This window comes from Podarcis vaucheri, assembly GCF_965113315.1.
Source record: "Podarcis vaucheri genome assembly, chromosome: 6".
Classification (NCBI taxonomy): domain Eukaryota; kingdom Metazoa; phylum Chordata; class Lepidosauria; order Squamata; family Lacertidae; genus Podarcis; species Podarcis vaucheri.
In genome coordinates, this window is record NC_138764.1 from 34,995,589 (window position 1) to 35,009,500 (window position 13,912).

General features: G+C 41.9%; 1 long non-coding RNA gene across 1 annotated transcript; it reads left to right on the forward strand.

Annotated features, from left to right (window-relative positions):
- The first annotated feature begins 3,025 nt into the window (after window positions 1–3,025).
- On the forward strand, window positions 3,026–12,197 carry LOC309535221. Its single transcript, XR_014221132.1, has 3 exons — window positions 3,026–3,397; window positions 3,717–3,964; window positions 12,085–12,197. It is a non-coding gene; the product is annotated as an uncharacterized lncRNA (long non-coding RNA).
- The last annotated feature ends 1,715 nt before the right edge of the window (window positions 12,198–13,912 follow it).

Sequence of the window (13,912 nt, forward strand, 5' to 3'; positions counted from 1 at the left end):
TTCAGGTCTGCCTCACTTCAGCAAAGTTGTTACATCATGTCCCTAAAGACCCCATCCTGGAACCATGTATGAAACCTTTGGATGTAGCATAGATGTGATCCACGGGATTCATTAAAATGTAGATGCGGCAACATTGGGCCCCTGAAAACAAATCCTCTAAATGTGCAAATTGATTATGTCCACAATTTTGTAAGTATGATCATTCCCCCCGCCCCTTGGGATGGAGCCCTCCGGATTCCAGACAGCAATCTTTCCTAAAGCATTTGCTAAATGCACAAATCCACTGCAACAGGAGAATGTAATGCAATTGTATATGACTCATAAATATAATTTTGTTTGGAAATGTCATATAATAATCCCACATAAGGTCTTATTCATCACAAGGCTTCTGCTGTCAAAGCCATGATGGTACTTAGATTATTCTACACATTATTTACACAGAATGGAGTCAGAAGGCGCATTCCATACATGATTCAGAAAGAAAAACAGCCCTTTAAAAGGGGAGGTGTGTCTCTTTCTATATATGTTCATTCTGGAATTGAAGAAAGAAAGAAATGAGGATAAAACTGGGCAAGACAGATTCAGATTGAATTAGAAGTATGCATGGATGAAGGCTGGCTGTTAGATGACTATTTTAAATCCATTCTTGTCCTGTTTATTGGAGGTTTGCCTTTTTTTATGGTGTTTGCTCAGGGCAATTTTAAATAAATTAAATGAAAATGGGTACAAGGGTGGGGTTTTTTTGTCTCATGGAAAATCAGTGGGTGCAAAAGTCTGCCACCGCACCTCTTTTTACAATTTTTATTGTAAAGGCCAGTGGTTGCTGTAAATTAATATTTATCTATTTTATGGTTCTTAGCTGTTTGGCTTGTCTCTGGTTGTCTACCAATATCCAAGTGACCTGCTCGCTCCTAGCAGCCTGGGATTAAAGACTGCTCTTTGGGTCTGGAGCTAAGTAGACACAAAATAAAGTCCAAGTACCAACAGACATGCTGTTGATGATTCAAAAAGCAAGGCGAAATGAGGTAAGGATGAAGATTTGAGATGGCTTGGCAGTGTAGGGAAGAAAAGGTCTATTTCACTTGCACTCACTGAAAGCTTTGTGGGATCCTTAATGCTTGGTGAAATTAGGGATGGATGGATCAGTCTGCATATAAATCTGTTCTATATTGTTTCTTCGTTAGCTTGCAATGCTTTAAAAAAAGAAAAATCTGCCCAGAAATTCAAATTTAAATATGCATTTCTAACCTAGGTTTTCCACAAAATACACATTTGTAAATGGATTTTCCTTCAAAATATGCATTAAAAACACACTCACACAGCTTTTTGAAGCCACAAGCAGCAGCCAAAATTTGAAGACGTTCAAAATCCAAAGGATGACAACATCCCAATCTCAACCTTAGTTCGAGAAGTGCAGATCAAGTGATTTCATAATAACAATAATTCACACCATTTTTGAAAGGGCTCTAGGGTTACATTTCCAAGCCAGATTGTATGGAAGGAGATATTTCCCAAGGTAGGCTGGATGTGCTTGGTAAGGTAGGTGTTTTTAGTGATCCTTTTTTACAGATGAGAAACTGAACCTCTTGATTGCCCAGAGAATTCAAGGAAGAGCAGGAAATGGGATCCAGATGTCCCAAGACTAACACTATTTGCCCACCAAACTAGCTCTCACAAATAGGTACGTGCAAGGTGCCCATGCTGTGGACACTTAATGCTTTAAAGGTAAGCAAAAAAGAGAGGTCTGGTTAAACATGAAATAATGTTTGGCTTGTCTTCCTTTGTCAGGCCTAAGTTGATCTCTTCCAGGACTTGGTTTTCAGGAAGAATTAGACTGATGCACCTCAGAAGCCCACTAACAGGGCATTATGGTCATGGACCATGCCCTTGCTCTGTCAGTAGGCAGCGTGAGGTGGCTGCCTCAGGTGGCACATGCAGAAAAGGAGTGGCATGGCAGTGTTGTGGGGAAGAACTGTGTGTGCCCTGTGGCCCCTGAATTGGCTAGCTGCCCTCAAGTGTGGTGGAGGACACTGGACTGTCACCAGTGGCAAAGTAAGGTTTGCCACCTTATCCATCTTCTAGACAATAAATAAACAGATAAATAACTTTTTATTTATACCCCGCCCTCCTCGGCCAGAGCCGGGCTCAGGGCAGCTAACACCAGTAAAATTACAATTTAAAAAAACCCAACAATTTAAAATACAGGTTAAAATATAATTTAAAATTCAGCCTCATTTTAATAGTAGCCCATAGATCAAAACCATAAGGGGAGGGAAACACAAGGGTCAGACTGAGTCCAAACCAAAGGCCAGGTGGAATGGCTCTGTCTTGCAGGCCCTGCGGAAAGATGTCAAGTCCCGCAGGGCTCTAGTCTCTTGTGATAGAGCGTTCCACCAAGTCGGGGCCAGTACTGAAAAGGCCCTGGCTCTAGTTGTGACCAATCTAACCACCTTGCGACTTGCAACCTCCAAGGTGTTGTCATTTGTGGACCTTAAGGTCCTCCGCGGGACCTACCAGGAGAGGCGGTCCCATAGGTACGTGGATCCTAGGCCGCATAGGGCTTTAAAGGTCAAAACCTTTAAAGGTCAGAACAAGAAGCAGGGGTGAAGCAGGGGTGCCATCTTGCCCTTCACCACAGGCAGCAAAACGTCTCTTGGGCCCACTCAGAATAACCCACTGTGGCGTTCGTATGGAGCCCCCGGTCGTCTCACAGACTATTGACCCGTACACCACTAATCCGCTGCCACCAACCAGGTCCTCCCTGGTAAAATCACTTCAGTCTCAGTCAGATTCTCAATTAATAAAGAAGAGTGTATTTTATTTCAGACACAAACAAACTTTTACGGCATTCTAAACGTTGTTGCTCTTTACTTTCTTAGACTTATTTTCCTCTATCTCTTTTACCTCCCCACACTCAAGAACCCACTGCCCTACCTGTCTCTCTATTACCAACTACCTGCCAACTGCCTTTCCCAACTAGCCAACCCACAAACCAACAACTCCCCACTGACTCCACCCCCCTGGGCAACTATTTCACCTCCAGCAATCTCTCATATGTTAATCGCCACACCCACTGTCTCCCTGGTGTCACTGCATCTGTCTGTGCTCACCTTGGATAGAAAACAAGGAAGCTTATCCAACTCTGTTGCTCTGCTAGCACAGCAGACTGCTGCGAAAGAACTGTCCCATCTCTTCCTCTCTCCTGCAGCCCTCCAGGCACCCTCAAAATCAACTCCAGACAGGGAAGGTTTTGAGGGTATGCAGGGAGAGGAGAGGAAGGGGAAGTCCCACTGTGTAAACAGAACACAGCACATGCAGCATTGAATACGACCCAAGGTTGCTGTGTTCCTGTATGCGTCTGATTGGTTGACTCCAGTGGGGCTTAGAAGATTGCTTAGTTGAGTGTCTCCACTGAATCCCACTCCAAAAGGGGGAAAGAGTAATTTCATGGGGCATTCTAGAGATAATTTGCTGATGACTGCAAGGCCAGATTAAGTACGCAAGGCCACCCGCGGAGAGATTTCCTTTAAAGATGACAATATAATTCCCCTTTCTCTTGCAAAGTTTGAGATGAATTCCAAGAAAAATAAGGAGTGTAGGAACAAGGAGCTATTGAAACAGTATATTATGCTTCTGTGAAGAGTTTTTATGTTGAAATGTCTTCTTTTGATATTTTATTGAGCTCTACTTCTTGTGTCTCTATTTCTCAAGAGCAGAATGCTTGCATTAAGTCACAGATCCTGGGCGTAAAAAGAGCTATGGCAGCATTATTCGGCAAATGATGTCCATGAATAAACATTTGACAAAGACTTCTGCCAAGGCTAAAACCACTGGAAGACAGAAGTGCGCGTGTTATCTCGAGAGTCTCAGATCTTTAAAGAACATCTGGCTGTAAGAGAGCCACAACTGTTTCAACCCATCCTGAGCCTGTAGGAGAGGATGAAGTGTACATTCAGCTCATGAGGTAAACACAAAACATACCCTTGTAGATTATTTTGTTGTATGGACACAGCAATTAGTTCACTGCATCCAACAAAGGAAGAGCTAAAATTAGACCATTAGCCAGAGTGGTACCAAACCCTAGTGAACTCATTGGGGCTTAAACAAATTAGTTATGTTCCTGGCCACAGTAAATTATTCTCCTAAGCCTTTGTCTGAGGACAATGAGACCTTTCTCCCATATTCAATGTTAGAAATATCCTCCTTTATTTGCTTTCAGAGTTCATGCTTAGGAGCATGCATTCAGTCTACAGCAGTCCAGTGAGGAAGGAAGGCACACATAAGCCCTTTCCCCATAAGTGTGGGTGGGCTTCTCTTCAGATCTTTGCCCATTCAGCTTGGAGGTCAGAGGGGGGCTTCTATATGCATTTAGCTGATTGTACGTGGAAGCCTCTCTATGACTGGGAATCCTTCTAAGAGTGGGCTCTTGATCTTAGGGATGGGCGATATTGTCCATTTCAGTTTCTCTTCTTTCCAATCTTGAGTTCATCTCTCCACATTCCCATATCAGCCGGCTTAAAAGAAAAATGTCCTCATGAAAATTGATCAGCAGTTGCATTTTTGTGTGCAATTTTTGCAGTGCAATGTTCACACCGAAAACCCAGGAGGAAATGCTCCGGTTTTTTAATGCTTTCTGGAAGCCGAACATCCGACATGGCTTCCGCTTGAGTGCAGGAATCTTCTGCAACCAACTGGAAGTCACACCTTGGTTGTCGAACATTTCAGAAGCCAAATGGGCTTCCAGAACGGATTAGGTTCGACAATCAAGGTTTGACTGTACAGTGGTACCTCGGGTTACATATGCTGCAGGTTACATGCGCTTCAGGTTACAGACTCCGCTAACCCAGAAATACTACCTCGGGTTAAGAACTTTGCTTCAGGATGAGAACAGAAATCGGGCTCTGGCGGCGCGGCAGCAGCAGGAGGCCCCATTAGCTAAAGTGGTCCTTCAGGTTAAGAACAGTTTCAGGTTAAGTACGGACCTCCGGAATGAATTAAGTTCTTAACCCAAGGTACCACTGTATGTTATTTCCACTAATATATGCATTTATGCATGCTTCCCCCTAACATGCACTTTTTGACACATTACTTGGCTCAAGAGCTGCATGGTGAAATTGGGAGAAATGCACATTTCAAAGGATGACTGGGTTTTGGCTCATGCGTTATTTCTGTAAGTACAAAGCTTACCGAAGCCACGCCCACTCACAGCAACTGGATTGGCCCAGGATTCCAATGTTCAGAAGGTGGGAAAGACTGCCAATCAGAGCGGCCGGCCAGGGAATTCCCAGATGATGGCTGCCTAGCCCCAGCATTGCTCCAGGGGGATCCGAGCTTGCCATGACGAGGCCGCAATAGCCGCCCACCCCGTGACTGGGAAAGCAGCCATTGTGTAACAGTGCAATCGTATGCATGTTTCTGGAAAAGCAAGGCCCATTGAGCTGAATGGGACTGGCTCCTAGGTTAGTGAGTAAATGTAGGGTTGCAGCTTCAGACTTTCATGGGGGTTTCTTATACACAAAAAAATACAGTATGTATGTATGTAAGTATGTATGTACTGTGCTTTACTATTTCCCCTTCACTCCAAAACTGGGTACTCTGAAAGGCTATTACAGTAGTATCTCTGGTTATGAACTTAATTCATTCCAGAGGTCCGTTCTTAACCTGAAACCGTTCTTAACCTGAAGTAACACTTTAGCTAATGGGACCTCCCACTACCACTGTGCCACCACCTCGCGATTTCTGTTCTCATCCTGACGTAAAGTTCTTAACCTGAGGCACTACTTCTGGGTTAGCGGAGTCTATAACCTGAAGTGTTTGTAACCCAAGGTACCACTGTATTTAGAGAATAGTCAATCCAGAAGAAGGTGGACTCAGAAGGACTGAGAGGAAGTAAATGAAACCTCAATCTGGCCATCTTCTCCCAAGACACGTAATACTTCTACAGTGGAAGAGTGCAGTCACCTGCCAATATAGGAAGGGAGGGAGGGGGTACCAAGTTGCATCCATATCCCCAGACTGCCAGTTGGGATGAGTTAGAAATTAGACTTACATAATCCAAAAAGGAATCCAGGAAAAGAGAGGGAAACCTGGGACACCACCAGAAAATAAATTAAAGCCAAGTAGTTGTAATGAAATTCTACTCCAAAAAAGTGGTAGTTCACATACACAATATATTTATCTGCATGATTTCCATCCCCCCCCCCCGTGTGTTTAAATTGTGCAAGCCAAGATGAGGCTTTTACTGAAGAGAGGGATGAGGGAGACATTCTGGTTGGTTCACGATAGCTAACACACACATTTGAAACAATGCAGGAACCAAAACATGGAAAATTTGCACTTCTCTATATTTTGTGAGGCGTTTCTCCAACCAAAAAGTGTATACAAGTATATATGGACACAATACCATATAGGGTTGGGTCAGCATCGCTGGGGAGGGGGAATTGCCACATGCAGGGAAGAATAATGATTACAGACTAAGTACCTCACTTGAAACTTTATAGATTACTTAATATATTAACACAAATGGAAACCATAAGATTGTAGCTGTTGTATAAGGGATTATTATCTTGAAGGGAATGTAACTGAAATTATTAAGATTTTGGAAAGCAGAAAATAATAATAATAAAGAGGGAGCCATCAAATCTAGCTGTGAGGAGGCTACTTTAGCTATAATTTGGTATATTAATAATTGGTCTTTAATAATTGTATTAATTGGATAAAATTGGCATTGTTACAATGAGACTGTTATTGGAACGATATTGGAAAGTCAATAAAACTATTTATATTTTAAAAGGGTATACGAAAATGTTTCCTTTAGAATAATGTATGCATACATGAGTGAAAATAACATAAAAATGCATGATATATGGGAAAATTGGTGGCAAAAAAATGTAAATTAGGCAAAAGTGCATACAAAAATGTGTGAGCTAGGAGAAATGTCACTAAAATGCTGATGAATTTTCATGAGACCTTTTTTTAAAACTCACACACATAAACTGATACTGACATGTGGTGAGCTAAAGACTGGTAATCAGAACTGAAGCAAAACTAAAATTGAGATTTGTCCATTCCAAACTGAAGGGCAAAGAAGTACCGATACGTAAACAATCCACCAAATGGCTTGTTTCTCCTTGGTATTTAATTCTCTGTCGTCTATTGTGGCACAGCTTTTATAATACTGAAATATCAGAGCCCCAATAGGAATGCAACATCACAAAGCCTTTGAGACTAGTTAAAATTCTGTTACATCTTTTGATAAAGTCAGGATATCCATGCTTAGAGAGCACACTTAACATATCATGCAAATACCTGGACTTGCATATTGATATAAGCCTTAAAAGCAATGATAATTGCTCTGCTTTGCAGTGACAAATTGTAGTACAATTAGGGCCCAATCCACCTGAATGAAACACTTTTAGGTACCATCTATTTCAGCGAGAGGGATGTAAACACACACTTAACTTCAACACTTAAATCAACGAGAAGTGCCGAACTTTGGCTGCATAGTGCCCTCATTGGCTTGCCAAACTTCAACCTAAATTGCTTTCTAACCTCCAAGTACCTTGTCTTTGCTACTTATCATCAGCCAGATCATACTTGGGCTACAAACTTTGACATTCTGAAATAATTTTATTACTTTTACAATTTGGTAAGCATTAAAGTTCCAGCACAGCATGCCTGTTTCTACTTAGGAATATTTTTATCTCTCCTTTAACCAGAACTTTTCAACCTTTCTGTGATCTCTTTATAATTCCCTTTGGAATACATAATTGTGCTCGATCAATTTGTTAAAGGCTTTTGAAGTGTTAAAAAAGCTGCATTAAAATTATTTTCTTTCAGGTTTTATGTTAATGAATATAAGGTGCTATTCAAAGCAAAGTCAGTGTGTCAAGGGAACTTTAACTAAAGTTATTCATACATAAACTAAAAAAGGAAACATCTTTAGTGAAGGAAAATACATTTAATGAGTAAGTGCAGCACACAATTCCTCCTTTCAAAAATGTCAGTTCATATTGAACCTCCATTCTAGATATCTTACAATTACTTTGTCAACAGAAGGTAGAGTCGTGATGGATGATGCATTGGTTCTTGAAACCAAACTTTCTGGGAGTTACTTAGGCTGAAACTAAGTGCTTTTACATTCCAGTCTTATTGATGATAGTGGTTTTATATTTATCACCCTGTCATTTCAGTTGACTGTATCAGCCTCTTCAGTGCAGCAATATGGACACTAATGGAGGTGTGTCCTTAGTTTTCTAAAGGGTCACAGATTTATTCCACTAACACGTTCACAGCACAGTTATAAGCACTGGGGAAAACACGCTTCCCCCCTCCCCCATCTTAAACAGCAGTCCAAAGTTAATAAGGCATATTAGGAAGGAAAGACGCACAAAAACCCTTTCTTACTACTCCTTTCAGGAACACAAAATGGAAATTGAATAGTGACATCAATGGCTACCTCCAGAATTGGCAGCAATGTGCTTCTGAATTCCAATTGTTCGGCAGTGACAGCAATTGCTTGTGGGCTTCCTAATGTCATGTGGTTGCCCTCTGTGAGGAAGAGGATGCTACACTTGACAGGCCTTTGTCTGATACAGAAGGGCTGATCTTATGTTTTCATGTTCTTATGCCTCTTCTTGCTCCAATGTATACCACTAAATGTACTGTTCAGCATACCCTTCCAACATTTCTCTGGTGAAAATAGGGACATCCTATTCAGTAGTAGTAGCAGTAGTAGTAGTACTAGTAGTACAGTGGTACCTCAGGTTAAGTACTTAATTCGTTCCAGAGGTCCGTACTTAACCTGAAACTGTTCTTAACCTGAAGCACCACTTTAGCTAATGGGGCCTCCCGCTGCTGCCGCGCCGCCAGACCACAATTTCTGTTCTCATCCTGAAGCAAAGTTCTTAACCTGAAGCACTATTTCTGGGTTAGGGGAGTCTGTAACCTGAAGCATATGTAACCTGAAGCGTATGTAACCTGAAGTACCACTGTAGTAGTAATTTTTATTATAATATACCTGGCCCATCTGACTGGGTTGCCCCAGCCGCTCTGGATGGCTTCCAACATATATAAAAACATAATAAAACATTAAACATTTTTTTAAATAAAAAAGTTCCCTATACAGGGCTGCCTTCAAATGTCTTCTAATGGTTGCAAAGTTACTTATCTCCTTGGCTTGAGGATCACATAACCCATACCCTCCAACATTTCTCCGATGAAAATAGGGACCTCCAAAGGAAAAGCAGGACATTCTAGGATCAAATCAGAAACCGGGGTGGCTTCTGTAATTCCGGGACTGTCCCTGGAAAATAGAGACACTCAGAGGGTCTGTTTCAGGCCTTCAGATGGTCTCTGGGCTGGATCCAGGCCTAGTCATGTTTAAAGGAGGTCCACTTACTTCCCATTGATTTTGGGAGGTCTCCTCTAAGCGACTAAGTCTGGATCGAACCTATAGATCAGCTCTAAGCTGGAGGCTTGTGAATCCAACTCACTGTGTTCTGGAAAAGCACATAGAACAGTCTAAGGAGAACAGTACACATGTTGAGGCTAGATCACATGTTTAAATGCTTCTGTATTTAAAAACTGAAGAACCAAATATCCTTCTAGGAAGCTAGTGTGTCAGGTTGGTCTAGAACCTTTCTCCCTGCATGCTTTCATAGGATCAAAGGAAAATACCTTACACTGAGTCAGACCTTTGGTCTCTCCAGCTCAGTATTGTCTCCATGGATTGGCAGTGCCCCTCCAGGCTCTTTGGAGAAGGGATCTTTCTCAGTCCTACCTCCATACAAAACAGATGTTCTTTCACTGAGCTACAGCCCTTCCCACAGACAGAGATTTGGATCACCCCGCACATATATTTGATTCTCCCACTCACATTGTGAAATAGCACATGGCCATACACGAAAGATGCATGAGTTGAGTTTAAAAACAAAGAAACCCTGAAAATGGCTGTGGGGAGCTGGTAATTTCAGCAAAGAAATTGTGGCGGGGGCAGGGGAAGGAACAGCTCCTTACTTATTTCTGCTCCTCTCCTTTGCCTGCTCCAAAGTGTCCACCTCTAATTGTTTTTCTCCCAATAGTGGGAAGGATACTTATCCCTATTTCCCACACCTCACCCCGTGAATCACCTCACCCACATTTTGACTGGGAAAATAGCAAGAGAATGGAGCATCCCTTCTCTTTGATGTGCTTCCTTTTCTGACCGTAGTCTTTGATGCTGCCTTTTAGTTTAGAAAGAAGACAGTTTGTGCATATCTTGTCCATTATTTTTACTTGATCCACAGGTTGTCGCAGGAACACACAATTGCTGGCAATCTTGTTTTAGCCAATTCCTAAGAGGGGACTTGTCTCTTAGCAGCAGACCACTCTGCAACTAGCTATTTTCAAATCCCCTTTGCAAAATAATGTGTTCAACTGGTGTGAGGAAGGGTTCCAGGTGGGTTGTAACCTGTAGGTCTTAACTGTGTGTGTGTTTTCTAAAACTCGCATTTGCCACAAAGTTTTTTCTAGACCAAGTTGAGTAATACATTCCTTTCCCATGCTACCTGATGAAGACTTCTGTGAAGGATTCAAAGCCTGCCTGATGCTTTGCTCCTGGGATTTGGGCCAACAAATGCCATCGTTTTCCCCCTTTCCCGTCTCACCCTCTGGGGCCATTGTGGCAGCGACTGTCTCTGGCCTCCCTCTGGCAGCGCTCCCTGTCTCTGCAGCCAAATGTGCTCCTTTCATCTTTCAGTAATATAATGGCACTGCTTTGCAACCTGCCCTGTAAATAGGTGGAATTCTACCAGGACCTTGGCTAGCCCAGGATCAGATTGCAACACTTATTTATAAGAAATTCTGTCAAGAATCAATAATAGTCTTGGGTCTCAAGTTCCTTCTTTAATAATACTTTGATATGATTTGTCACAAGCTAGCCCAGAGTCTCCACCAGATTTTATTACTTAGCTTGCAGCACAGTGTCTCATCTTTGAGTCATGAGATCAGCCATGGGGAGACCTTTAAAAAGCTATATTCTTTACTCTTTGGTTATTACAGAAAGTCTATATTACTCAATAATATCTTTTATAAGGTGTGCTGTCACATCTTCACATAGATGTTTAACCTCGATGTAGATATAGTGAATGCCCGGGGGCCATCCGAGTGACACGGACATTGTCTTTCATGATTGGATGCCAGATGTATCAACAATAATAATAACAACAACAACAAAAGTTAGGCCTTATTTTCGCAGCTTGGTATTTCTGACTGGGATTTCATACCAACTGTCAACAGCAACTAAGATTTTATTTAGAGTGCAAGGGTGTAACATTTTTATTACTTGGAAATATGTCAGGCTTCTCTACAAGTAATTTAGACTCATTTCCACTGCAATACTGCTTCCTTAGGTTGCTAGTGTATATCTCAATAAACAGAATTCTCCTTCGCCACTAGCATACTTTGGCTCCCCATATATATAAGAGCTCACTCCAGATCTATAATTCAAGTAGTTACGGCGGATGCCAGGACTGGCTCCAGGTTTGGTTTTCAGCGTTGTAGGCTGGAGATTGTTGACTTAAGGTACAATAATTCAGTTTTCGACTTAAGCTTCATGTGCCTTCGGAAAATATATAGATACATATAATTAGGGTAGTCTCAGCCTCGTTCGTTCAAGCGTTCTAAACCTTTTTCTTAAGCGAGAACTTAATTCTTTATAAATGCAGTGATTGCTTCTAGTACAATTAAAAGAATCACGATTTAGGTAATTTCTTACATCTTCGACATGAAGCAAATTACTGGAATACCACCTAAATTCCCTCCCCTTCTCTAATTTTGCCTTTATCCACCTTGTGCCCCCTCATAGGAACTGCTCACTTCTGTTCTCTCCCCTTCATCTCTCTGCCCTGACCATCAGAGATGATAGAAGAATCAGAGGAAAGCACAGTGTTTGTCCAAAGAGTTTTGTGTTGTGCTCAATGTTCAGGCACTAACTGTATATGAGAAGGTTTTAGAATCCACGCGCAATCCCTGGAAATATGTAAGTTGGCATTATCCTAGAACACACTCACACTTATGCACATATTGTCTATTTCATCTTCACAGCTCAAAGGCTCTGTGATATTATGAGGCAAGATAAGAGACACCCCACCTCTGGAAAAACTGGTTGTGCCCACCAACACCCCTTCTAAACATCACATCCCTAATTTATCTCCTTGCAATAGCCACAGGAGGCAACCCCACCCACCTAACTTATGGGAAATGTCATAGCAAGCAGACTCTGGTAAATAATGTCCTGTTTCCTGAGAGGAGAAAGGAAGAATCTGCACATAGAGGCTTGTAGGGAAAGACTACCTATGGCTGCCCTGCTGCCTGCCAGATTTTTTGGTCTACAACTCCCATCAACCCCAGTATGTTACCGAGCTACCTGATGGGAGTTGTAGTTCAAAACATCTGGGGAGTACCAGATTAGTGAAGGCTGTATTATGGAAAATCTCTAGACGGGGGGAAAAGCAGATGAGAGAAGAAGATGCTACCTGCATAAAAAATAAGCCACGTACCGCTTATCTCTGGATATAGTGGAAACTCCTTTGAAGGTCCCCAAGAGATTCCCAGTTGCAGACTTCCTGGTCCAAACTGCAACCCAGCAATAAAAAAGGATTGAGAGTAACTGAATAAACTCAGAATCCACAACTCTTTTTTTAATTGGTTCTTCATGGTTACATTATAACAAGGAAAGAGGAGGAACCATAGGGGTTTCCTTTCACCAGGGCAGTTGCCACAGTGAAGATTCATTTTGAACTGTTGGCCCAAATATTTCACAGGTGTAGCTCCTCTGCTTCCCTTATGGAGGCAGAGCCAGCACTAACCAGCACCAGACATCTGTACAAATAAACTTTCTCCATTGTACTACACCTTCCATCTTCAATGACCAATGGTCCTGCTGGCTGGAGCTGATGGGAGTTGGAACTGGAGAACAAGGAGGGGCACAAATTCCTTAGTCCTGCCTTAGCCCCTGATTCCTCAGATTATTCTGGGCTGGCCAAGAGATCTCCTTTCTTTTTTAGAACTAGTAATGAACTAGACTTCTCAGAGTCTGCACAGATGGTGGCTTCAGAGTCATGTCTGGATCAGCTTCTAACAACTTTCAGAGGTGTAGTATAAATTGGAGAGAGCTGCGAGTTTAAGGAAAGGAGGGCCAGGAGACTTAATCTGGAAAGGAATTTGTCCTCTCAGCAGAGCAAGCTACTTTATTTTTCCTAGTATAATGACATCTTGGTTTTTCTGTTTCAACTTGAGATGTACGAAGCTGACAATATGTGGGCAAAGGTAAAACATATTAGAAAACAGGGTTCTCTGCAAAGTAGATTTCCATTCAGCCCATGTCAAGGATGAACATATAAAGCAGAAATCTTAAATATCCATTTTGATTATCATGAAGGCTCTGTAGCCTGTATAGCTTTTGTGTGCATTTCTGGGATATGGGCCTTGGTACAAAAGTTCCATTTAAGAATATGATGTTATAGAAAAGATCTGTGGTATCAAAGGTGGCAGAAGGTGAATACTGAAGGATTCTGTGAATCTGAAAGGATTCCTTTGTTTGGATTGTTCATAGGACTGGGTTTCTGGCAAGCGATGTTGCAGTCTGGTTTATCAGTGAAGTGAAACTGTAGGCTTTTATTGATGCATCAGCTGATTTGACAGAGATGACTGGGGGTGGGGTGGGGGCGAGAAGGGAAAATTACAATTGTACAGTTTCACAAGGACTCTTCCATGTGTGTCCCTTCCACAGCAGAAGGATGAGTAAACATATTAAGGAAGTGCATTATTTTGAGATTTGGTACAAACATCTATGGAAAATAAAACAATCAATGGATAAATTAAATTCTCCTGGTTTTTGGTTTGAATCTTGCTAGATCAGATCCCTGAAATG